General features: G+C 42.1%; 1 protein-coding gene across 1 annotated transcript in view; it reads right to left on the bottom strand.

Annotated features, from left to right (window-relative positions):
* Positions 1 to 27,145, bottom strand: part of LOC138353222 (glutamine-rich protein 2-like) — a 38,414-nt gene that overhangs the window by 892 nt on the left and 10,377 nt on the right. The window lies entirely within an intron of this gene.

Here is a 27,145-nt window from a genome sequence, read left to right as displayed (position 1 = left end):
TGCTTGGGCGGAAAAACGCTTCCGAGTTCATCCTAATTTATGCGAAACAAAGCACCAAAGAGTCGCTTCCTTCCCTATCAACTCCTGTTCTACCTTCCCCCAATCTACCTATTACCCCTCTTCCTTCTATTACTCGGTTTTTCCCCTCCCCATTACCCACGTTCCCCTCCGATACATAAGCGACGTATTAAGGGCCCATATGAGCGTTGTTAGGGAGGACCGTGGGGGCGTGGGGCTACTTCGATAGAAAATAATATGGTGTAATTTGTGTATGCAGATATACAACAGCGCTGCATCATTCGAGTATGGTGACTACACAGTATACTGTTGTGTCTGTGTTTGGGAACTGAACTTCTGAACGTAACTCAATCTGAAATCGTCTAATTTTGCCATGAATAATTTAGCTTATTCTTTCGTACCCTAATTTACCTTGGTTAAATCTGATAATTTATCCTAACCAAACCTAACTGAACCCCAACAGCTCAACCTAATCAAACCTATCCTAACTTACCCTATCCTAGCGTAACCTTATCTAACCTAACCTACCCTACCTTAACCTAGCCAAAACTAAAATAACTAGAGTGTGTTTTAATACGATCATCGTAAACTCTCTGCAAAATATTGCAAAATATATTTCAGCTACGTAGGTGGGCCAATTGTCCACTCGTGTGTACCTATTCGTATATGTAGCTATTCGTGTGTACCAGCGTGAGTGTACCGGCTTGTATGTACGTGAACTACCCTTGCGTGTAGCAAGTAGTCACGACAACAGATCAGAATGTGTACTGACACCTGTCGTCAGACACTGAAACTAGAGAAGAAAATCCTCTATTTTTTTGTATTTTCGTCACAATGTCCTTGTGATTTGTCCTCAATTTTATGTTTTGGGGGAATAAAAACAAGTTTATAGCATTTTTACCCCAATGTCATTTCTATAAGTCTTATGCTAACTCTACAAAATTTCAACGAGGCCTCGAAAATTACAAAAATTACATATTTTTATTGAATTTTTATTTCGGGTCAATTATGACCAAATTGGTGATAAAAGATTAGAAAGTTGATCGTGATACAGCATTTTAGAAGCTGCTATGAGGCCTTGAATACTATTTAATGAGGGAAGATATATAAATATATTTTTTCAGATATTTTCTTAAGGTCAATTGTGACCAAATTTGTGATGGGGAGGATTTGAAAGGTAGTCATGATGTTGCATTTACATTGAGATTTGATTTTTGCAACTACTATGAAAGAATGGGGTAATGTCAACATTAAAATCGTGTCACATGTGAGAGGGGGATGATATGAGGCGATGACTTGTCATGGCTAAACAGGTAATGCTGAAGGACGCACTCATACGCACTAAGAAAGCACTCGAAAAACCACTCTCATCAACCACCTTCGACCTTGAGTAACTATCATCCACTGCCTTTCACTCACGACCCAAGACTCGTCTGTAGCCATACCCATCCGGTCGTCTCTCCCCTTTCCTCACTTTGCTGTCCCGTCACATTCCCTCACTCCTCGCCTCCCTGTAACGCCATCACACTCCCTCATTCGTCACTTCCCTGTAGTGCAGTCACTCGTCACATCTGAGTTGCCGATCCACGTTGACCCTTTGTCGTTCTCCAGACACCAGGAAGAGAGCTTTTGTGCACCAGACGGCGTGTCACCCCAGGCAAGGGGGTCCCACCCTGAATACCTGAACTAATCAGAGTCCTTCAGTGTCCCCCAGAGTCCTTGAGTTCCGCGTATCCTGTTAGATTGAACGCGATTTATGTTGAGGTTAATGTGGTTTGTTCATCACGTAAGTAATTATCCAAAGAAGGCACCAAGCTGGGAAGACTTAGCACGTAAGAACGCAAGTCAGATGGTCAGTGAGTTTCCATGATCTGTGAAGTTGTGTTGAGTTCGAATATTAAATATTCAAAGAAAATAGAAATTAAATGTAGCTTCTAAATCTAGATAATACGGCATATAATTATAGTAATTACAAGTTGTACTTTTTAAAATGACTTTCTCTTGGGTAAATCATTTACTGGAAATTTGTGTAAAGTAATCCAACTATAAACGTAAAAGGATTTATGAATTACTTTAGAGCATAAGATAGTAAATGGCAACTAAGTACACTATTACATCGTTTAGTGAACGCCACAATAACTAGTCTGATGAACGCAAAGATACTGCCATATATGTTAAGCTGACGTCCTGTTAAGTCAAATGAACTTATAATATATACGTGCGTTTGTAGACTATACACACTTCCTTATATATTCGTGTCACACTCAAAGCTTATACTTAGTGATGTGTCTAGTGCTGTGGGTGTGGTCTGGTGGGGGCTGTGGGCGTGGTCTGGTTGGTGCTGTGGGCGTGGTCTGCTTGGAGCTGTGGGCGTGGTCTGGTCTGGTCGCTCCAGCCTTGGTCAGCTACAGAGAGGATTAGACTCCTCTGTTGACATCATGATGGCCGTCTGAAATTAATGGATGTTAACAGCTGAACAACAACTGTGGTAGAGGACTTGGCCTTTTCCTAATCTCTTCTCCCTTCTCCTTACGTACCTACCTGCTTTACTCTCTTCCCTCCCTCCCTTTTCCTTAACTCTCTACCCGCTTCCTTCCTAGGGTCCCTAACCCCCCAAATCGTGGTCTATCTCCTGATATCCGTGACCAGCCAGCCAGCCTTGATGGAGGAACCTGCTTAATGATGTCAAGATGTCGGAGGTACAATATTTCTTATGTTCTTCCTTGTCGAGGCTGAAGGCCATGTCGTCTTCAGTTCCTTGATGATAATTTCCAGAATTAGCAACAATTCGGGTCAATATTTGCAGTGCTTTTCCTTGTATTTAGGGCCTTATACACTCTTACGTTAAGTTCCTGATGGTCCTCGGGGTCTGTCTGTCTGTCTCTGTCCCTGTCTGTCTCTCCCTATCGTGCTCTTTGTTCTGTCTCTGTCTCTTTCTGTCTTGGTAATAGGTGTTGCTGGTGGCCGGGCCTCGGTGTGGCTTCCACCAGCACTTTGAGTACCTTGTACTCACGTACCTTGTACAAGGTGAGCACCTTGTACTCACCTCTGAGGTGTTATTATGAACACATGTTTGTATATTACAGCTAAAATATGATTTATACACTTATTTAACTTCTTAGGACATTGTGTAATTTTTGGTATATAAACAAAATAGTTTTGAATATTCTTTACAACGTTTTAAAGGGTCAGTCGATGCGAGAATCGACAGTATGGTCACTTGGTGCCCTATGGCACAGTGCCAGTTGATTAGGGGCGACCCTGAGCAGACTATGTTGGGCACGTATCCCACAGCAACCACGTAGCAAAATTTGGTGAGGCTAGCCCTAAGCATCTGACCTGTAGCCTCAAACGAAGTCAGATATTCAATTTTTTATAGATATACTGCAGTTTTCTTGAAAATGTAGGCCATTCGACTGTATTAGGATCACGAAAGAGCAATCACAAAACAATTTTGGCTCTATTAACATGCAGGCGATGAGTCACAATAACGTGGCTAAAGTATGTTGACCAGACCACACACTAGAAGGTGAAGGGACGACGACGTTTCGGTCCATCCTGGACCATTCTCAAATCGATTGAGAATGGTCCAGGATGGACCGAAACTAATCGATTAAGTTTGGTCTGGTCAACTCTATTCTCATTTTTGCAACCACAAGAACCACACCAGCATTGTAGGAACTATCCACCACGTACTACCACAAGAACCACTCCAGTACTGCAGGAACTATCCACCCAACTCCAACACTGAACTATCCACCCAACTCCAACACTGAACTATCCACCCAACTCCAACACTGAACTATCCACCCAACTCCAACACTGAACTATCCACCCAACTCCAACACTGAACTATCCACCCAACTCCAACACTGAACTATCCACCCAACTCCAACACTGAACTATCCACCCAACTCCAACACTGAACTATCCACCCAACTCCAACACTGAACTATCCACCCAACTCCAACACTGAACTATCCACCCAACTCCAACACTGAACTATCCACCCAACTCCAACACTGAACTATCCACCCAACTCCAACACTGAACTATCCACCCAACTCCAACACTGAACTATCCACCCAACTCCAACACTGAACTATCCACCCAACTCCAACACTGAACTATCCACCCAACTCCAACACTGAACTATCCACCCAACTCCAACACTGAACTATCCACCCAACTCCAACACTGAACTATCCACCTCAAGAACTAATAATACCTAGAAGCCTGTGTTTCTACCACTAATAATTAAACAAATACTCTATTACGATATTACCAATATTGTAATACCCTGTTTTCGTGGTTGATAATTTTCCCGTATAGATACCTTCCATCTGTCGATCTATCGGCCCCAACTGGGTCAGGTTTGTGGACCCAGTGACAGTCTGTCGGACCGACGGTGACCGAACGAGCGGGTTACTGTGTTGTGCCTTTGCACAATTCGTGGTTCTTTCTCTCACGCATCGTTAAATGTAATTACGAGTCCACGCAATTGTCGTGTGTTTGTGTGTCGCAAGCGGCTCCCGCAATGCATAATTTTTAGGTTAATATTCGGTCAGTTTTGGGTCTGTTATCTTGTATTGTTGCTCCGACTGCAGCCGGCCGTGACAGGTTATTGCTCTCGGCTCTATCTGTCTGTCTTTCTGTCTGTCTGTCAAATATCTCGAGATGTTGTGGATGTAAATGTAACTTTATCTGAATAATTGACCATTTGATTATAAGTATATAATTTGATTTAAGATATCCAAAACTATAAACGCGCTGCTGTAGAGGTCGCAATAACAGGGTGTGAAGAGCTTGGTGGTTGCATGGCTTTATACACCAGTCGAATTTTGACGTTGTGGTTGATTGCTCTCAAAGTGTGGTGGTGTTACTAAGTGTGAGGAAAGGTTGCGTTATCTTCAGAGCCTCTCGCCAGGGGAAGTGAATCTTATCACTTTAGCCGGTAGCCAGGTGAGCTAAGGCCGCCTAAGGACAGCTTAGCCATCTTGGAAACCAATATGACTTTCTTGTACACTGTCTCACGTCGTATGGCACTTAAAGCAGAGGAATGCTACGTGGGAAGGTGTCCATTAAGGTAGTATTTCCCAGAGAGTGTGTGTGTGTGTGTGTGTGTGTGTGTGTGTGTGTGTGTGTGTGTGTGTGTGTGTGTGTGTTACGAACGGGAACGAGGCAGGTACCTGCTCTAACGACCAATGGATTGGTGCTCGTTATTACAGGACGCGACGGGATTACAGTGATTGGTGATTTTAATTTATGTTTTTAATAACAAAAAAAATCGTTAAATAAAAACATTAGCTTCAAGTTTTGGGTAAGGATATTTTTTTATATTGTCTAAATAATCTAAAATAAGAAATTTCGAGTTAGTTTAATTCTATTTATATATTTTTTAACTAAGTCACTCCCTCGAAAAATAAAGGTTAATAAAGCACAAAAACAAATGAAATATATAAATCTCTTTCGACGATCAACAGCGCCTTGGGACGACACCAATCATCCAGTGATTAACGACATTAAAATACACTTCCAAACACTATATTTACGACAAGACCTCCGCCGCCCAAGAATCCAATTCGGTTCATTAGTGTGGCCGAGATGAAGCTGATACAACATAGCTTGCGTGATGTCTGTCTGTTTTGCTCGCTGGAGGGGCAGAGGTCTGCGTCCCTGCTCACCTGAGGTCGGCTACCATCTCGCTGTTGTGAAGGTCATGTAGTGGGAGGTTGATTACCTCGCCTATTTCCTGGGTTGAGGGAGGTTACGATTTGCAAGCTGGTTTATCTCTGTTTCTTGAGTCAACTGCAAGCATTGCATTAGGAAAGCATTAAAACTACTGAGGCGAACTGAAAATCTCAAATTGAACTTCTTGCTGGGGAGTAGATCTGATAGATATGCTGAAATATATGCTTGTAAGATATCCAGTGATGGATATGTAGGCCGGGAAGGATTGTCCAGGGGCTAATCCTGAACTGTACGCCTCTCTTCACCCAGCAGTGATTGGTTATCTGGCTGTTATCTTGCTGTCTGTTGCCGGGTCGTATTCCAGGGGGAACTAGTGGGGAAGACTTACCATGAGGTAAGGAAATGGAAAGCTCTCAGCCTGCTAACAGGAGTTGGCAGTCGTGTGTTCTCGTATTCAGTTGTGAACAAAACCTATCGAAATCTTCAACAGACTATTAACAGGTAAGAATTTTCACGAGGAGAACTGTGTTTACCTCGATTTGAATTGTCCAACTAACGTCTTGGAGTTACCCAAAGTCTTTGCATCACGACTCTAATCGACTCCAATCAATCGCGGCTAAGTCTTGTTAACGAATCAAGTCTCTTGGAAGACTTGAGCGAAAAACGTAGCTCTTTCTTGATCGGCCAACTCGTGTCCCGCGAAAGACGGTAAGCTGGGCCAGCGCCTGTCAACCGGCAAGCGATATTGAGGCAGCTTTTTGACACCTAACTCAGTCCGTGAGGGAAAGTCTTACATAATAACATCTTGAGTCAGTGTGTTTGTCTGGGGAGACTTACGGTCACTCACGCACGCTGCTTCAACACCCGCCACTGTTCTCAAATATTGTATTGTTCAACAGCTGGAAAGAAAAATATATCGTGACATTTATCATCATTACCATTAAAAATATCGTGTTTGTTATGTTTATAAATGCGAGAGTTTCATAATTATTTTTTAATTTTATTTTGCCCCTCGCTTCACTTTTTGAAGTTTGTCCAGCTTGAATTGCAACACTGCAGGGTTTCTGAGTGTTTCATCGAATAATAATGTGTTCCTAGCCATGCATTAACAATGATTTTGAGTTGAAGTGGCGGTATGGTTTGATTTTCAGTCTATCTCTGAAATGCGTTCTATAATTGTGTTTATTTCGGGTTGTCGGAGCGTCAGAATGTTACTGTTCAAAGAGGGAACATCCATCTGGTTATTATCAATATAGTTTCATCAACACTCTTGTTAGCATTAATACTTTCAACAATAGTAATAATTAATTGTATACCAGTGGGATATACACACAGGTGTATTCCACCTCTCGGTGTATACACAGTGTGACTTTACTTTAGCCCTAAACGATGTTTAGGGTTAATTAAAGTATACTTGCCTGTTGGTCAGCAAGCTATTGTGGTGCTCTTGTGAGCCGTCCAGAGATCAACAAGCCTTACATACATCCTGAGAGACTTCACAAGCAAGCACAGACACGCGAGTGGTAAGTGCTTGATCTGGTCAAAGTCTCTGGCGATATCCAGGGCCATGGGGAGCCGGTCGGCCGAGCGGACAGCACACTGGACTTGTGATCCTGTGGTCCTGGGTTCGATCCCAGGCGCCGGCGAGAAACAATGGGCAGAGTTTCTTTCAACCTATGCCCCTGTTACCTAGCAGTAAAATAGGTACCTGGGTGTTAGTCAGCTGTCACGGGCTGCTTCCTGGGGGTGGAGGCCTGGTCGAGGACCGGGCCGCGGGGACACTAAAGCCCCGAAATCATCTCAAGATAACCTCAAGATGGGTGTGGTATAGTGAAGTCTACTATTCCCAGTGCTATCCAGCTTGTATATGAAGTACATTAAAAACATGTTCGCTTATTGGAGTGAAAATTAGAGTTTTTTGTTGTCATTAAAATGGTAGTTTGAATTATTTAGTTTGATTAAAGGCAGTGTGTTAATGACCCGTTTTAGACGTCTTTGTATTAAAGAACAACACGTTACTATGTTTCACTGCTTACAACCGGCCATACAGCAATGTTTGACACTTTTTTTTTACTTGATGCCTCTGTTCACCCAGCAGTAGATAGGTACCGGGGAGTTAGGTAACTGTTGTGGGGTTGCATCCTGTGGAGGGTCAGTAGTTCGACCTGAGAAGGACCTTGATTCAAGCCTAAAGTAACGTATAAAAAATATATACATACATATACAGGCTTCCTGTCTCCGAGAAAACAAATTAATTAATATAAATTTGTGTTAGCGTCGCGTCTCTTCTTTAGAGAATTGCTTATTTTTGCCTCGCTGATTAGATCTTGAGAAAACTATCTAAACTCAACACAAGATATCCTAACTGGCTCCTTATAGTGAAGTTTTGTAAATGATTCGAGAAAACAATTATACTAGCCCCACACGACAAGATGGCTTCCAAGAAAGGTTTAATAATTCAGTAGGGTCTAAAGTTATAGCACACGACTAAAAATATAAAAATAATTACATAATATTTATATTTATTGAAAAAACTACATCATTTTTAGCATCACATAGCTAGTTTTTTTTTTTTAACAATACTTTCCCTTCATATAGTCTAAGGTAGCTGAACATATGCAGATATACCTAAATGTGTTAATAATAATAATAACAAAATACAGGTATGAAAAGCTCACATGGTTTCCAGATTCCCAAACAAAAACTGCCAAGAAATGACTTAATGTGAATCTGGTAAAAACATTGTTGATAGCACTGTTGTTGATAAGATCCTTTGCAAAGGCAGACAAGGACTTATAAATCCCGATTATAACGAAAAGAAAAGCTGCCAGGTATATAACCACTCAACATCACAATACAAACACCTAAGTAGAGTTTACTGCAACATTCAACTGGATTATGCCTTCAAAATTGTTGCTTAAAATTTAGATTTTTTTTTTGTAATGGCGTTCGAGGCGAACGAGATTTGGTGGAGTAGGAAGGATCTCGTAAGCGAGGAGCTCCGTTCGGTGTCCTCACCTAGTTATGCTTGCGGGGGTTGAGCTCTGGCTCTTTGGTCCCGCCTCTCCACTGTTGCCTCACTGATTAGATATTGTGGTAGTCGACACGACGGCTGACTATGTACAACGAATATTGATGCCTGGTTGTACCTGTGTTTGATAACCTGTTTGCTTGGGTCTCGCCAGGGAAGGAAATGCGTGTGCGGAATGAGAGAACGTAAGGCTAATAGTCCACTTATACCGCAGGAAGAGAATACAAAATAGTTGATTTCTGGGTGATTAGAGTTTTTTTTTTTTTTACAGTCAGTATCAGTGATATAGTGGTGTGGGCACTGAGGTGGGCAGTTATCTCCTCTACACTGTGGTGGGCAGTTATCTCCTCTACACTGTGGTGAGGCAGTTATCTCCTCTACACTGTGGTGAGGCAGTTATCTCCTCTACACTGTGGTGAGGCAGTTATCTCCTCTACACTGTGGTGAGGCAGTTATCTCCTCTACACTGTGGTGAGGCAGTTATCTCCTCTACACTGTGGTGAGGCAGTTATCTCCTCTACACTGTGGTGGGGCAGTTATCTCCTCTACACTGTGGTGGGGCAGTTATCTCCTCTACACTGTGGTGGGGCAGTTATCTCCTCTACACTGTGGTGAGGCAGTTATCTCCTCTACACTGTGGTGAGGCAGTTATCTCCTCTACACTGTGGTGGGGCAGTTATCTCCTCTACACTGTGGTGAGGCAGTTATCTCCTCTACACTGTGGTGAGGCAGTTATCTCCTCTACACTGTGGTGAGGCAGTTATCTCCTCTACACTGTGGTGAGGCAGTTATCTCCTCTACACTGTGGTGAGGCAGTTATCTCCTCTACACTGTGGTGGGCAGTTATCTCCTCTACACTGTGGTGGGCAGTTATCTCCTCTACACTGTGGTGAGGCAGTTATCTCCTCTACACTGTGGTGGGGCAGTTATCTCCTCTACACTGTGGTGGGCAGTTATCTCCTCTACACTGTGGTGAGGCAGTTATCTCCTCTACACTGTGGTGAGGCAGTTATCTCCTCTACACTGTGGTGAGGCAGTTATCTCCTCTACACTGTGGTGGACAAAGGTCACCAAGTCAACAGTCCAAAACAATATAATTAGGTAACTTTACACAACAGAACATGACATGGAATGAACATTAATGACAAAGTGAACTGTAAATACTTTTCTCTGAGAAGTCCTTGGTTTACCACCATGTTCACAAACCAACACTTCCTCAAATCCTTTCCTGAATTTGAACCTTTTCGAATTCTCAGTGCCTAAAAGAACCCGAAAAAGTGGTTTGAAGATAGCGATGAACAAGAGAAGTCTTTCGTGACTTGCTAGTAGTTCATCTTGCGTAGTTGGGGATCGATCCCCGACTGTCAAAGTGATTGGGCATCATTCCTTCACTTCGTCCACATATCCCAGCTCTTTGTCCTCGCATTTCTTCCAAGTGTTACATAGTCATACTGACAGTGATTAGTCCTGATTAGCTTTGAGATTTGATTGATTTGAGATTAGTCCAGAGATCTTGCCTTCCTTAGTAGGTACTTCCCAAGTCTTCAGGCAAACAAGTAATGTAGTGGAGCCCACATTACTGTAGGTAATGTAGGCTCCACAACAGTAATGTAGGAACAGTAATTACCTACAGTAATATAGGTACAGCCTACATTACTGTAGTTGACTCCACGTAGGTAGTCAACACAAAGAAAACCAAACAACTGTATGTAATCACCGAGCACAAGTTACTTCCCATAAACTGAACACATATCCAGCCAAACCGTTTGGGGATAATACAAACCCCCCCCCCCCAAATTTATCTTCCCATAAAACAACGAACATTGGTAAAACATTTTTACATGTAAAACATTGTAAAAACAACGAATCCAATAAACAGTTTTCTAATGTAAATTTTATTTTATGTCTCAATAAAATGAGACCCCAAAAATCTTCCCTCGATAAAAAAAACCACTCCATTCCTAATGGCTGTAGCGAACGATTCTGTGGGACAAAAACTAGTTAAGTTCGATGTCTCAGAGGACCCGAGACTGGCATGCTGATTCACCGAAATATTTCGAATAACATCAACTACTATTTTGTAGCTACGTAACTACTATTTTGAGTCGCTAGGGATGATATTACAGACTCGGTGATAGGCTCGAGCTATATTATATAATATATTAATGTTTATATGGATGTGTAAATACGATTTTGTGAAATAAAAATAGGGCATTTTTGTTGCTATCATGATATAAGTACCGTGTGGCTAAGGAAGGTGGAATAGGGGAGAGGGAGTGAGGGAGGAAGAAGAAGAAGAAGAGGTAGGGAGGAAGAGGCAGAGAGGAAGAGGCGGAGGGAAGAGGAAGAAAAGGTTACTGGGGGAATAATTATCTTCAAAGTTCAAGGTCTCGCACGGTCAAAGTCTGTCGTGTGTCCGTCCCTGAAAGAAAAAAACGGTCAGATGTCTACGTCCCTATATTACCGCCACCCCTCCCCTGGTGTATGCCCCCCTAGTGTATCATACACCCATCCGTCCCCCTAGTGTATCCCCCCATACTGCCGCTGGTGTACCCCCCACACTGACTCTGAGAAAGCCAATTCACTGTCCCCAAACTCAACACCCAAGGCATTGTACTCGGGCACTAAGTATCACCTGAGTAAGCAAAGCTTTAGTACATTGATACACATTACGTTAAACTAAATAAGAAAGGCAATAGAGAGCACAGGACATATCCTTCGTGAAACCCATCCTATAGTACGCAGGCCTGGCGTGGACCCCCTCCCCCTTCCAGTAAAAACAATCAAAACAAAATTAAATTTCAAAGTAAAGAGATATGAAGATAATCGTGTTTTAAATCTGAAACGACTGACCTCAGAGACGATAATAATTCCAGTTGTCTGGGACAAGAAGCCTGTACATGGGGTTATATCAAGGCTCCCCCATTTGACCTTCTCCAGGTTGGAACACACAAAGGTTGCCAAACTCCCCGATACCTATTTTAGTGCTACATCAACAGAGGCATCGTGTGAAAGGAGACCCACCCAATCCTTTGTCATGCCTTGGGATCAAACCCTCGATCCTCGATTGATAGTAGAGGACGTAGACCACTGTACTACACTTGAGGGGAGAAGAAATAAAGTCGCGATAATGCGTTATTAGTATCATAGGAACACGTGCAAAGTTAACAAAGTCGAGAGCTAGAAAGGATTCCTGGAAGAATGAGAGGACATAGAAGAATGCGACATAGAATAATTCATCCTATTTTTCACGGGAATAATAGGATGAACTTTAACGTAGACTAAGATGCACAGGACGTAAGGAATGCAGAAAATGAACAAGAGAGTCAAAGCTACTTCAATACACATGATAAAAACAGATAAGATAGGAAATCAGAGTGTCGAAAGTCATAGCATTTGGCAACCAGCACCTGAGTAAATCTAGATGAGCACATTTTAACTCGCACATTTAAATAATTACACACCCACACAAAATTACACCTATGCAAAAAAATTAAAAACTCACAATAAACTACAAATATCGTGGAAATAATCTGTGGAACCTGTACACCAGTAGATTGACAATTGAGAGGCGGGACTAAAGAACAGAACCTCAACCCATGCCAGCACAACTAGGTGAGTTCAGACTAATAAACCTGAAATTACCTTCGTCGTGAGACTGTCTCGAAGGAGTTAATTTACATGAAGAAGTAGCAGAGACCGACACTAGCCTGGTATATAAATATGGTGTCAACATTTCAGAGTCCAAGACCTTGTTGTCTTGGACCTTGGATCTTGTCCTGGTCTATTGCTGGATCTTGTCCTGGTCTATTGCTGGATCTTGTCCTGGTCTATTGCTGGATCTTGTCCTGGTCTATTGCTGGATCTTGTCCTGGTCTATTGCTGGATCTTGTCCTGGTCTATTGCTGGATCTTGTCCTGGTCTATTGCTGGATCTTGTCCTGGTCTATTGCTGGATATTGTCCTGGTCTATTGCTGGGTCTTGTCCTGGTCTATTGCTGGATCTTGTCCTGGTCTGGTCTATTGCTGGGTCTTGTCCTGGTCTATTGCTGGGTCTTGTCCTGGTCTATTGCTGGATCTTGTCCTTGTCTATTGCTGGACCTTGTCCTGGTCTCCTACCCCTAATCTCCCCTACAGCGTGGCTACACGAAGCCTTAATTTGCTTGAACCTCTCCCAACCATCCCATCACTGAACACCCTCAACACACAACCTTCACACCGCTGCTCTTGACTCACAAAACCTCACACATGAAACTACTTCAATTAGCCAATATTATCGTTATCTCGGACAGGCCAACACACCATGAGCAACCGTGCTAGACTTGACCTCAAACTTCAGCTTCTCTTAAATCATGTCTACAGCAACATTTAATTTAACTCTTCACCCTCTTTGGTTAGTCCTTAATCCGATGTCTTGGCTTCTACCCTCTTCGGTCATTATGCCTAATATACAAGTGAGTAGTTCTCAGATATACCACCCAGAGTATCTGAGGCTTAAGTTTTTTTTAAGGTGGAAGGCGGATACGATTTTTCGACAAGCCGTTCGAGGCGGCGCCGTGCCAACACAGACACTTAAATGGCCACAAAAACTCGTGGTATTTACATGTGGTGAGGAGACAACAGGGGAGGAGAGTCTTGGATATCTGATGAGTTATGAAGACACGAGGCTGAGTGATGATCAACAGTTTGTGTAGCCATTGGCTCATAGCATCCCTCTATATAGTAACTTGGTTCACAGCATCCCTCTATATAGTAACTTTGACTCACAGCATCCCTCTATATAGTAACTTTGACTCACAGCATCCCTCTATATAGTAACTTGGTTCACAGCATCCCTCTATATAGTAACTTTGACTCACAGCATCCCTCTATATAGTAACTTTGACTCACAGCATCCCTCTATATAGTAACTTTGACTCACAGCATCCCTCTATATAGTAACTTTGACTCACAGCATCCCTCTATATAGTAACTTTGACTCACAGCATCCCTCTATATAGTAACTTTGACTCACATTATACCTCTATATAGTAACTTTGACTCACAGCAAACCTCTATATAGTAACTTTGACTCACAGCATACCTCTATATAGTAACTTTGGCTCACAGCATACCTCTATATAGTAACTTTGGCTCACAGCATACCTCTATATAGTAACTTTGACTCACAGCATACCTCTATATAGTAACTTTGGCTCACAGCATACCTCTATATAATAACTTTGACTCACAGCATACCTCTATATAGTAACTTTGGCTCACAGCATACCTCTATATAGTAACTTCAGCTCACAGCATACCTCCATATAGTAACTTTGGCTCACAGCATACCTCTATATAGTAACTTTGGCTCACAGCATACCTCTATATAGTAACTTGTGCTCACAGCATCCCTCTATAGAGTAACTTTGACTTTCTTTCTCCCGATAATTAATCTCTCTCTACCATTATCTTTAATCCCTTGTGAGATTCAGTTCATGTACTACATTTTAAGTTACTACAGCTGCTTGGTAAATAATTACGATTGGACAAGTGACGTTCAAGTTCAAGTATGTTTATTGAGACAAGAAAAAAATACATCTCAAAGGGATAGAGTAGCTTAGGCTATTTCTACCCCCCTTTTTTTTTTATACACATGTGTTTTCTTGGCTTGAACCTTACCACTGGCTTTCTTGGGACTCATGGCAAGATATATCATAACAAATTTTATGTTCAAATAGCCAAAAATCCCAAAACAAATGTAATGCTTTACAAAGAATTCAGGCGCGATACTTACTAGGCAGGAGACACTGGTAAACTGAGGCGTGATCACCATGCCACCACGCGCTAGGTCAGCCCATACGTATATCAACAAACTCCTTTCCCGAGGCAAAGTTTGTAACCCGATTCAAATTTTTCGAAGAAATTAGGCTCGTAACCCGAAAATTTCATAAATATTCATTCGTAAGCCGAGGTGTCAATATATGTAACTAAAAAATTAAACTCAGGATTACTTTCAACCCCCACCCCTTTTGCTCTACTCCATTGCCACCTACCTTCACCCCCCTCTATGATGTACTTCAAGTGACGTTTCTTCTCGGTATGGACTTGACTAACACAAATATTTGTTGTTTGGTTGTGTGTCATGCTCGTCACTCTACCCTGTCTAATCGCCTAAGAATGTGGTAGTGGTAATCATGTATCAACTTATTCTTTTATCTCTTCCTGTGACGTGAGTTTTTTCCAGTTGTTTTCTTGGGGCCTTGTGCATCACAACTCTGGTTCTAGTCTGGTGGCATTTCTTTAAAATTTCTAGTTTGTGTTTTTCTTAATTTTTTTTAAAGTCCCTGAATATTTCTAAAAGGTAAACACAGGTCTTACCATGTATCTACGCTAATATTTTGTAAACAAACTGAAATCTAATAAACGTAAACAAAAAATGCATTTTGAAGCTTATGTGAAGTTTCTTGATGGCTTCGAAGATAAAAAAAATGCACTTCTACAGCCGAGCCTCGAAGTGGTGATCTGGTCGAAATTCCTAGATGTATGTTCGGTTTTGGAGTACAATACAAACAAGGGTCAATGTGTGACGGCGGCAAGAAAGTGTTCCAGTATGCTAGGAACAATGCTGTAAATTCGGTTCAGTCGTGTGGTTCATTGCTGTTGGTTCGGTCCAATTGTGTGGTTCAGTGCTAAAAGTTCGGTTCAGGTATGTGGTTCGACCGAGCTGCTGGTTCGGTCCAGGTAAGTGGTTCAGTGCTGCTGGTTCGGTTCAATTATGTAGTTCAGTACTGCTGGTTCGGTCCATTCGCCTGGTTCATCATTGGCCCTAGTAATCATAGCATGTTATATTAAATACAAGTTCCTTAAACTTCTGACAATCAAGTCAAGCTTTAACCCATATCATGTGACTGTCACCCAGACGCCATATATCACTCGACTGACAAACTTGTAGGTCACTCGGCTGTCACTCAAGCTTGGAGGTCACTCGGCTGATACTCAAGTTTGTAGGCCAATTGGCTGTTATACAGGTCTGTATATTCAGATGCCTCGACGAGTCGGCTAACAACCAGGCCCATTCACCAATCAACTGACTCCCCGATCATTCATCAATCAGCTGTCACCCTGACCCATTCACCAATCAATTGCAAAGGCAATTTATGCATTCTGTTAGCTTTTCATCGCTATAATTAGCATATTTATGAGGGTTTACGATGTAAAAAAGTGTGTGCTGTTCGTGTGGTCGCGAAATATCACTTCGTCGAAAATGGCACTAATCCTGCGTGAGCCCTGTTGAAGGTCAGCGTGTTAATGTGCAATTTTCAGTGCCTCGATTACGCGAATTTTGCCCAGGTATGAAGGTTGGCACCCCCGGCACCCCCGGCACATAACAGCAAAAGGAGGAGGATTAGTTTCACGCTACATGGACGCTAATGCGTTGGTGAATGGTGATGGGAGAGGAAGTGTTTTAAACACCTTTGTTGGGGCCCCGTGAAGGAAGGGGGAGGGGGGGGAAGGTAGTAAGGTTAGGAGGTGGGGGAGGGAGATAGTATGGTTAGGAGGTGGGGGAGGGAGATAGAAAGGTTAGGAGGTGGGGGAGGGAGATAGTAAGGTTAATAAATGGGGCACACACATGGTTCGACACCCCCAGACCTCCCTCCTTCCCCAACACACACATTCAAACACACACATACACACACACACGTAGCCTCGCGACTGAGTGGTCGTAGTACTCAGGGCTCGGGTTCGATTCCTGGCGGAGGCGGAAACAAATGGGCAGCGTTTCTTTCACCCTGATGTTCCTGATCACCTAGCAGGAAATAGGTACCTATTTGTACGAGGCAAGCCATCATGTGCTATATTGCTGTTCCGGCTTAGCACTTTCTCCTAATAATTGACCTTTTACCTTGAGGCAAGCTAAGAGGCATTTATCCAACCATACTACACACCAGTCTTGGATGTGTAGTCAACCTGTAGTCGTTTAGATGTTATACAAATTAAAAATATTTAGAAAGTATTGAATTTGACAAATTAAGATGCAAACTGTGTTCTGGATTGTTTTTGCTGTTGCTGCATGGCTCAAAGACACTAGAGCCCAGTTCGGGGTTACAGAACACTTTGATGAACTCGTAGGTGAGGAGAAGTTTAACCCCACAAGTCCGTAAATGGGGTTCTTAGGTGGTCCCCTGGGGATCCAACAGGATAAGCTTATCTAACTGATGATTCATGACGTCGCCTTCATGGTGCGGGTTTTAAGGGTTGAATTGAAGGATCCCAGAGACGTCTCGCCTAAGGTTCCCCTCTTAAAGAGATTTCCTTACGTTCCCGTCACCCTCGACGTAGCGGTGATGACGCACTGTACCAGGAGCTTTGTCTCCTGTGTCACCTTCTTATCGCGCGAGGCTAGAGCTCTGTGGCTCTCAACTAAGCACGATAAGATGACTCGCATAGAGGGCTTCAGATAAGGACTATGCTCAAATGTTACCATGTTCGAAATCTTCTGTGAAAACACTCACTTGGATCCCGCGTCTAGAGCAGATGGAGTGACAGAACTCTATGAACAGAACCGCATTATATAAGTGGTGAAGTAGTGGGATATGCTAGAGAAGAGGAGAAGGTTTCGCCAGCTAGTAAGCGCTTCTCTGTTTATGTGTTGGTACACCATGCATGAGATCTCGTATTTATATAGAATGCTATAATGCGACACCACCACCCCGTTCTCTGTCGAGTTCGAGAATGATATCCGCGCTGATAACAACAAACCTTTCTAATGTGCACAGTACTCTTTCTGTCCCTAGCCATGTTGTCCGGACAGATACGAAGGTGATGCCGAGTAGTGTGGCCTCCGGGAAACCTCTCCCTGTTTCATGAGAAATCAGTAATGGCATACGGATGTCTGTGAAATAGATAGGAAAAGTAACAGAAACTTTTACGACTTGGTTCGATCAGATATGCACGTGATATGTGGATGTCCAGAGAACCAAGAGTATGATAAAGTCATAAAGATGTGTGTGGACATTGACGAGTGTAGCAAAAACTTGGACTTCTGTGATAAAGAGAATTAGATCTGTATAAACGTTGAACACAGGCATGTGTGCCTCTGTGAACACAACCATCACTGGGACGAAGAATCTTAGCAGTGCATCTCCGTCATCCCCAAGAAAATAGACACGGCAACTGTCGAGGTACAGAGCTAGGTGGTAAAGAACCTAATGCGACGGTTCTTCCTCAAGAAAACCTAGCAACAAAAGAGAGGCTAAAAAGTGGTAGAAGAAATAGTCTGGAGAAGTGTATGAGGTTCAGTAGGCCGTGAGACGGACCAGGAATATAAGGTTCAGTAGGCCGTGAGACGGACCAGGAATATAAGGTTCAGTAGGCCGTGAGACGGACCAGGAATATAAGGTTCAGTAGGCCGTGAGACGGACCAGGAATATAAGGTTCAGTAGGCCGTGAGACGGACCAGGAATATCACGCAGGAGTAACAAATCTCGAATAAATCCAGAGGAAACTGTGGTGGAGGTCCGATGGTAAAGCGGCGGTCTCCTAGATTCTTGCAGGTTGGAGTTCGATCCTCAATGGTCCAAACTGAGCCTAAATACCCTACCTTCCTGGTTTGGTCTCTTCTTAGGATTGTTTTCCTTTCCCTCTTTTTCAAGTCATTGTTCTTATATCTCTTCCTTGGCATTTCCTTTCCCTAATTTCCTACCATATCTTGCCTTCCTTTCCTTACTTGAACTGGACGGTAGAGCGTCGGTTTCGCTACTTGCAGGTCGGTGTTCAATCCCCAACGGTCCAAGTGGTCACCATACCTTCGTTCCGGTCTTTCCCATATCTTTAACCTCGTATCTAAGTGCTGTACAGTCGTAATGGCTTGGCGCTTTCTTCCGATAATTGCCTTATATTCCAATCTCGTTAAATTGCAGACTTCATCCTCACTAAACATCCATCTATCATCTTGAGGCTTAATTGTTACTTAGTCTTGAGTAGTTTCTCGACAAAGAGAGTTTAACGTAAATGGTTTCAGAGATGAAGGAGTAGTAGAGGAGGTGGTGAAGGGTAGGGAAGGTGGTGAAGGGTAGGGAAGGTGGTGAAGGGTAGGGAGGGTGATGAAGGGTTGGGAAGGTGGTGAAGGGTAGGGAAGGTGGTGAAGGGTAGGGAAGGTGGTGAAGGGTAGGGAGGGTGGTGAAGGGTAGGGAGGGTGGTGAAGGGTAGGGAAGGTGGTGAAGGGTAGGGAAGGTGGTGAAGGGTAGGGAAGGTGGTGAAGGGTAGGGAAGGTGGTGAAGGGTAGGGAAGGTGGTGAAGGGTAGGGAAGGTGGTGAAGGGTAGGGAAGGTGGTGAAGGGTGGGGAAGGTGGTGAAGGGTGGGGAAGGTGGTGAAGGGTAAGGAAGGTGGTGAAGGGTAGGGAAGGTGGTGAAGGGTAGGGAAGGTGGTGAAGGGTAGGGAAGGTGGTGAAGGGTAGGGAAGGTGGTGAAGGGTAGGGAGGGTGGTGAAGGGTAGGGAGGGTGGTGAAAGGGAAGGAATGCGGTGAAGGAAGGAGTGAATTAGGACCATCATATATCCGTATATCCTTCTCTTACTTTGTATACAAGCTAGAGCACTGATATTATTTGACACAGAGTCTTGGTGTCATAAGTGGATAATTTCTTACTTGTCCAACCATTTACACTGGACAACATCTGGTTCAAAAGCTATTATTACACAAGTAATAACAAAATAACACACCTTTTTACAACCATCATTATCAGCGGAAAACAATAAAATCCTTCAAAATATTGAAAAACCCTTACAGTAGCACCCCAACAAATGCATTTATATATCCGTAACTTCACTCTTAAAAATCATTTTTATGTACAATAGCACCTATTCTCTGCCAGCAAATTCTTTCGCTTTCCTTTCTGGAAATTTGTTCCAGTCATTCTATCACGTTCCTTCTGACCACCACTCCTTCCGGTAATTCTTGGGGACTCGAAACATTCTTGTCAATGCAGACGAGGAGTCACAATAACGTGGCTGAAGTATATTGACCAAATCACACACACTAGAAAATGAAAGGACGACGACGTTTCGGTCCGTCCTGGATCATTCTGAAGTCGATTGTGGAGAATGGTCAATCGACTTGGGAATGGTCCAGGACGGACCGAAACATTCTTGTCAAGTTTGCAGTCGAAAACAGCCGGCCACAGACTAACAAAACATCGTGGAAAAAGTTTAATATTGAGAGCATCAGGTTTATAGATATGAGAGAGGGAGGGAGAAAGAGAGGGAGAAAGAGAGGGAGGGAGAGAGAGAGATGGAGGGAGGGAGAAAGAGAGGGAGGGAGAGAGAGAGATGGAGGGAGGGAGAAGGTGAGGGAGAGAGAAAGGGAATCAAACAAATCTTTGCACAACGCCCATGACATGACGTCACCGCAAGACACACCTCAATGTGGAATGTTTTTCTCTAACTTTTCCATTTTTGGACGTCATCCTTTAGAGGGAATCCTCACCATTTCCACCCTTTTACTTAGCTTAGATATGCCTTTACAAGTTGCATTCTTGCTTTATGATAACCCAAGTCACTTGTTATGTTAGAAAGAACAAGAGTTCCCCAGACCGGAGGCTAGTGTTCTAAATTTACACCGAGCTCGTTTCAGAGATTGGAAAATCTACTCGGAATTAAGGTCGTTTCAGGTAAGCGTAGTTAGGTTGAAGTGGCTATGTTTAACGAGAGACAAATTATAATAGTTGAGTACCATTCCATCACTCCATCCTTGAGGTTGCTTTGGGGTTTTCTCTCGTAATTACGTTGACCAGACCACACACTAGAAAGTGAAGGGACGACGACGTTTTGGTCCGTCCTGGACAATTCTCAAGTCGATCGTGATTTCCTTATCATTTTCGTTAATCCGTACTAAATACTCTTTAGTTCCCTTTGTAAAGATATCACTTTCCTACAGAAAGCTAAACTCGTTATATCAAATTAAGAACTTTGGTAAGAACATTACATCTGTTCATTCCACTGATTCACCCAATATTAACCGAACTGAATTAATAAATTAGTGATTTGGTCAGGGACAGGAAGCCTGTGAATATATGTAATTTAGGCTTATATCGAGGTCCTCCCCCCCCCCGCCCAATGTCGAATTATTGACGCTAGGATGCAACCCCACAACAGTTACATAACTCCCTGGTACCTGTATATTGATAGGTAAACAGCAGCATAAGGTGAAAGGAAACATACCACCCTTCTCTATCCCGGCTGGAAATCTAACCCAGGATCTCTAATAGTGAGAAGAAAACGTAGCCAACTATACTACCTGTGTAAATCATTTACAAGCAGGAAAATATACAACACTCATTGCTTAAACAATTTCACTAAAAGGGTTGCTATAAATCAGCTGTAATATGGGTCTTACCTTACCAAGGTATGATTAATCATGCCATTGATCATGGGGAAAAACCTAACTGGGTTTATGATCGCTTAATTGGTCTGCTTCAAAGGTTAATTGAGCTGGTGAGTAGAGGGTATTAACTGGGCTTTGTAGCTCCTATAGGGACGATGTGTAAACACTCGATGAGAACCTGTTAACCGGCTCGAAATTGATTATTTAATCAAAATCAAAATATTAATTTTAAGTCTTTTCAACAACCAAATTTCTGGAGTGACTACTTGAGACTTTTTGTATAGATTCATTGTGGCTTAGCGCTTCTTCCTGATAATTACCTGGTTGGTAGAGCGACGGCCTCGCTTCTTGCAGGACCGGGGTTCGATCCCCCATGGTCGGTTCAAGTGGTTGGGCTTCGTTACTTCACTCCGTTCCCTTATCTCGGCTTCTATCCTGTCATCATTCCTTTCTTTTTGTCTATATAATCGTACAAGCTTAGCGATGCAAATATAGGAGGTAACCACAACGTCTTTTTTACACTGTGACATCGATAATAACGTCGCAGCGACGTTAAGAGAACGTCGCAGCGACGTTAAGAGGACGTTGCAGAGACGTTGAACACAGGCGCGTTTGACGGTGGATTTAGCACAGAATTCTTGACCCTTTTTGTTGTTGTCTCTCACCTGGAGATTGGTATCATTGGTATCTCCAATCCTTGGAGATTGGTATCTCTTTTCTTCTTGATTCTCTCTCTCTCTCTCTCTCTCTCTCTCTCTCTCTCTCTCTCTCTCTCTCTCTCTCTCTCTCTTTCTCTCTCTCTCTCTCTCTCTCTCTCTCTCTCTCTCTCTCTCTCTCTCTCTCTCTCTCTCTCTCTCTCTCTCTCTCTCTCTCTCGTCCTTTTCACCTTCATTCAGTCTCCTCTTCCTTCTTCTCTCTCAAATACCATCTCTTTCATTTCTTTTGCCCCCTCAAATTCACCTTTCTCCAAATGTTCTCTCTCATTCCCAGCTTCTTGCTGCCCTATTTCTTCCTCATTTTCCTCCTCCTTTCTCTTCTCCTCCTACTCCTTTCTCTTCTCCTCCTACTCCTTTCTCTCCTCCTCCTCCCGGCACCTGAATGATCGAGTGACTTGTTGCGTCACTTGGGTTTCAGTTCAGGTATTATTACCTGATGCTGAATTAAGGTCTTGCCTACGCCTCTGCAACCTTATTCCTGAGAACATCATTTTCCTTTCTCACATTCTCTGTCGTTCTCTCTTATTCTGTCTGCTTTCCGTTCTCTCTTTCTCTCTCTCTCTCTTCCTCTCCTCTTTTTCTCTCCCCCTTCATTCTCTTTCTTCCCTCATTCTGTCTCTTGTTTTTGTTCAGTTTCCTCTATCTCCTGTAATTATCTCTCCCTTCACATCACATGTTTATTCCCTGTTGCTTAATATCATTTTTTTCTCTCTCTCGCTGTTTCGTCAAGTCTTCAACCTGTTGATATTTCTTCACTTTCGGGAGGCCGTCAAGAGAACGTGAAGCTGTGACGTAAGTATTACGAAGCTGTGACGTAACTATTACGAAGCTGTGACGTAACTATTACGAAGCTGTGACGTTGTCATTATACCAAGTCTTCTGTGCTATTTACCAGTCCAATACCAAAAGCGAAATATCGTCGTATTTTTCTGATATTCCTATGCTATTGTTTACGTACTGCTGCATGGGTAACAGCTTCTCCTCCATGTCAACCTACCCAGGTTTTGCTCCCTGGAGAGGCCACTCCAGACCGACAACCTGAGCGCAACTCAGTCTCATGAGACTCATGGATGCCTACTACTGCCCGTAATTTTATTATCGTTTGGCTAATCTCCTTGTATAGGTTGGAACAGAGACAGCCTCACTTCTTGCTGGTCGGCGTTCGATCCCCGTTGGTCCAAGTGGTTGGACGTGGTTCCTTCTGTCTTATCCCAGTTCCTAGTCCTCTCAGCCTTTCCAAGTTTTAGTTACACTGGCTTAATACTTTACCTTGTAATATACTTTTAATATAATATTAAACTGGTTTAATACTGTATCTTACCGTCCTGTACCTAGCCTACAGGTTCGTCATTGTGTAACTGTAGTGTGGTCGTAGTCAGGTTGCATGTGTTTCTATGATTTACAGGTGTTTTAAGGTAACAGCAATACTTACTACATTCAGAATTTCCTACTGACGTGATTTTCATGCTAAATGTTTATGCGTAATGCATAAACAAGTTAATGCATAAACGGTAATGTTTGTGCATTAACTATACGTGGAGGTTTTTAGCTTCTGTAGTTTTTTTTTTTATTGGGACGGTAAGTTAGCTGCTCTCATCACTCAGTATCTCTCTCTTTCTCTCTCTCTCTCTCTTTCTCTCTCTCTCTCTATCTCTCTCTTTCTCTATCTCTCTCTCTCTCTCTCGCTCTCTCTCTCTCTCTCTCTTCCTATCTCTTTCTATCTCTCTCTTTCTATCTCTCTCTTTCTATCTCTCTCTCTCTTTCACTTACCCATCTCCCCGATATCCTCCCCTCTTCTTCCCTCTCTCCGCTCTCCAAAACTCAAATTCTATATATAAAATTTGAAGAACAATGCGTATCTAATAACTATATATGCACCCCGGAAATTTCACTTCATTCCAGTTTTCGTATTCAGAAAAATTTCTTAGTAATCTTAAGTCTACCTAACTTAAGCTAAAAAAGACTATAAATTTAATATTTGAATAGGTAATCAATATCTTTTGGGTGAAGGACGTGTATATGAACGGAAGCATCATAACTCTACGGAAAACACTTGCCTGATTTGATTACCAACTTTATCAAAATCGCAGGAGTTGCTATAGATGCTAATATTTCTTAAAGTATGGCACTTGGGCTAACCCCGACTAGCCTATGACACTCGCATATTCCCAGTTTTTCATGCTGGAAAGTTTGGTGGGGCTAGCCCATGACATCTGGCCTCCTAATTTGGGCAGACAGAGAAACGACCGATATAGCCGGACAGATTGACATACATATACATTACAAATGTATATATATATATATATATATATATATATATATATATATATATATATATATATATATATATATATTATATATATATATTTTATATACAAGATTCAATCCACAATAGGTTGGTAATAAAGTTTTTGACATGTTTCATCGGAGAGTCCACCTCATGCCTCAAATTAGTGTTAAAAAAAATTGCTTGATGATTCAGATTTTTTTCTGATGTTTGCTCGAAATATCAGTAAATTTGCTCGTGCTTTGTATACATTTTCTCTCTTCTGAAGTTGGAGACATAAAGGCAAGTCACTGTTTGCCACAATTGTTAACAGCAGGAAAAAAAGAAATAACTTTTTTTGGCCAAATCACAATGACACTGTTTGTCGTTGGTACATGTAACTGTGTTTACTTCCTGGACTTGGCGGAGTAGCGACGGCTTTGCTTCTTGCAGGTCAGTGTTCGATCCCCGATTGCTCAAGTGGCTAGGCATCGCCTCTTCACTCCGTCCTCCTGTTCCAGCGCCTATCTCGTCCTCACATGATTTCTAGGTGCTCTCTTGTCATCCTGACTTAGTTTCCTATTCTGGGCCTGTTATCACGAACCATGTAAATAAATAGGCACTGGAACGAACTTAATAATTTACATAATAGTTTAGATTCGTATCTAACCTATAATGAAGCTGAACTTGTGAAATAGGAGTTATAAATGGGTAATTGTCAGGTTAAATTCAGTTTGACTTTATACCACTTGAAAGGGAATTATGGACAGAATATGAGCTGAGATATGAGAACTGAGGGAAGGAACTGTAGCCAATTACTTGCACCATCGGGGATCGAACGTCGATCCTTATGAGTCCACCGTTCTATAGACCAGTTCAGGTAGATGGGATGAGAATTAATCGGCTCTCATGATGGGAGGATTAAACTTAGTGTCCATCCACCTGGACTGGTCAGCACATAAACTTCCTCATTCAGTCCGTTCTCATTCCCCACCTCATATTCTGGTCTCCATTCCAAGTATTGATAATGACCTAACCTGCATCTCATAATTCCCGTTACCTCACCCTGCGATGAAGAAAATAAACCTCCAAACACAATGGTATGAATAACTGAAGTCTGAATACACCTCCAAACACAATAGGGTGAAACACTGAAGTATGAATTAACTTCCAATACAATGGGATGAATCACTGATGTGATGAATAGCTTAGTAGAACCTTCCTGACACTAATGAACAAACACACACTTACCAGGTTCAATAAAATGCTCCATAGATACACTTATGGACCAAAAGAAAGTCAAAACCATCCAATATTTACCAAAATCATTACCTTAAATAGCCACTATTTATTTTTTTACTTTCAAAACCCAGGTGTAAGGAAATGGTGGATCACGTCCAGGGTGAACTGGAGTTAATCAGAGCGAGGGCCCAAAGGCGTGACAAATAAGCGAGTCGCTGTTTTAGAAAATAAATGGTGTTTGGGGAGGTATTTCAACACTTAAAAAAACAAAACAAAAAGTCTTGCCATGACCAAATTTTCGTAAATTTTCTCCAGCAAATATATTTAATAACGTGAGAACTGTTGATAATTTTATTTTTTCGATTGGTTCATGCAGTGTTACATGTGATATTTACTGTGTTATAACGTGTGTTGTAAATAACACACATTGTTTTACATATGACATATTCTGTGTTATATTTGACACATATTACATGACTCGTTACATATGATTCATGCTGTATTATATATGCCACATGCTGTGGTACATATGATTCATGTTGTGTTACATACAACATATGCCGTGTTACATATAACTTTTTTCTTTTAATTGTTTTTTAAATTTTACAAGCATGTAATAAAGAAATTTACATACATTAGCCTCGATCATCTCATACGTAAAAAATTCCTCTGATTCGCACTGGAACTTTCAAAATAACTTAATGAACTTACAGCAACAATACAAAAATTAATTCTATACTTAAACGACAAAACAGAAAAACTGTTGGTCGTGTTTGAAGAGAATTCTCTCAAAACTGTACCTTGTTTACTTGAGCATAAACAGCGAATGAATATCGCATGAAGAAAGAACTTTAAGAAAAACGTGTGTTTGCCCTAAATATACAACGTTTACACCTTGTAATGGGTTGATTTATGCCGTTCCGTTGATTATTCTTCTCGTTGATGTGTATCATCTCATTGATGGTTGCTCTCGTTGATGATGGTTGGGTCATTAACAAGTCGTATAGCTGGATATTGACGACCAAACACGATCCTCAGTTTGTTTCTTGTCAATCATCAGATAATTAGTAGGAACCAGCGCTTCGTTGTCGACGATCTGGTATTGATAACGATTGATGTCTTGTGCTTTAGTGATGTGTTGAGAATTTGATAGGAGGGTTTGGGGTGCGTGTGAGGCGTTGGTAAATGCGTGTGCGGAATTGATAAGTGTGTGTGTAAAGTGTGTGTGTGGAGGCTGATAAATGTACCTGAGGGTCTTATAATTATGTGAAATGGGTTGGTAAGTGTGTAAAAATGGCTTGTCAACCTTTCACTTGAATCTACAGGTACTACCTTGAGGTGCTTCCGGGGCTTAGTGTCCCCGCGGCCCGGTCGTCGACCAGGCCTCCTATATAGGTATATGTGTAATAATTATGTATTCATGAAAATATATAAAATTGATACATTTAAAGATAGTTATGTTTTCGTTCCGAATTAGGGATCCAAATCTGATTAATAATATTAAACAATCTGATTATAACTTATAAGTAGTTATAGAGCTCTACTTTATAACTTTATAAAGGAAAGAATCATAGAGGAATTTCTGTCGGAGTTTCTGAAACACGACAATTTGCTATTACCCAGCAGCTTACTTGTATGTTAAAGTGGAACATTGAAACAGGGTGTTCACGTGTTCCCTCTCCTTCCTGCGTCTCAGAGCAGCGATTAACATATATTCCCTTCGACCTCTCCTTTGTCTACTTGACTTTATTGGCTTTTTAAGACGGTGAATAGACGAGTGATAATCGTTCATTCTTCCCTTCAGCTGATCCCATACCCTTC

The sequence above is a fragment of the Procambarus clarkii genome, chromosome 56 (genome assembly GCF_040958095.1).
Source record: "Procambarus clarkii isolate CNS0578487 chromosome 56, FALCON_Pclarkii_2.0, whole genome shotgun sequence".
Taxonomy (NCBI): Eukaryota; Metazoa; Arthropoda; class Malacostraca; order Decapoda; family Cambaridae; genus Procambarus; species Procambarus clarkii.
Note: the sequence above shows the minus strand (reverse complement) of the source record. Positions and strands in the feature narration are given on the sequence as shown.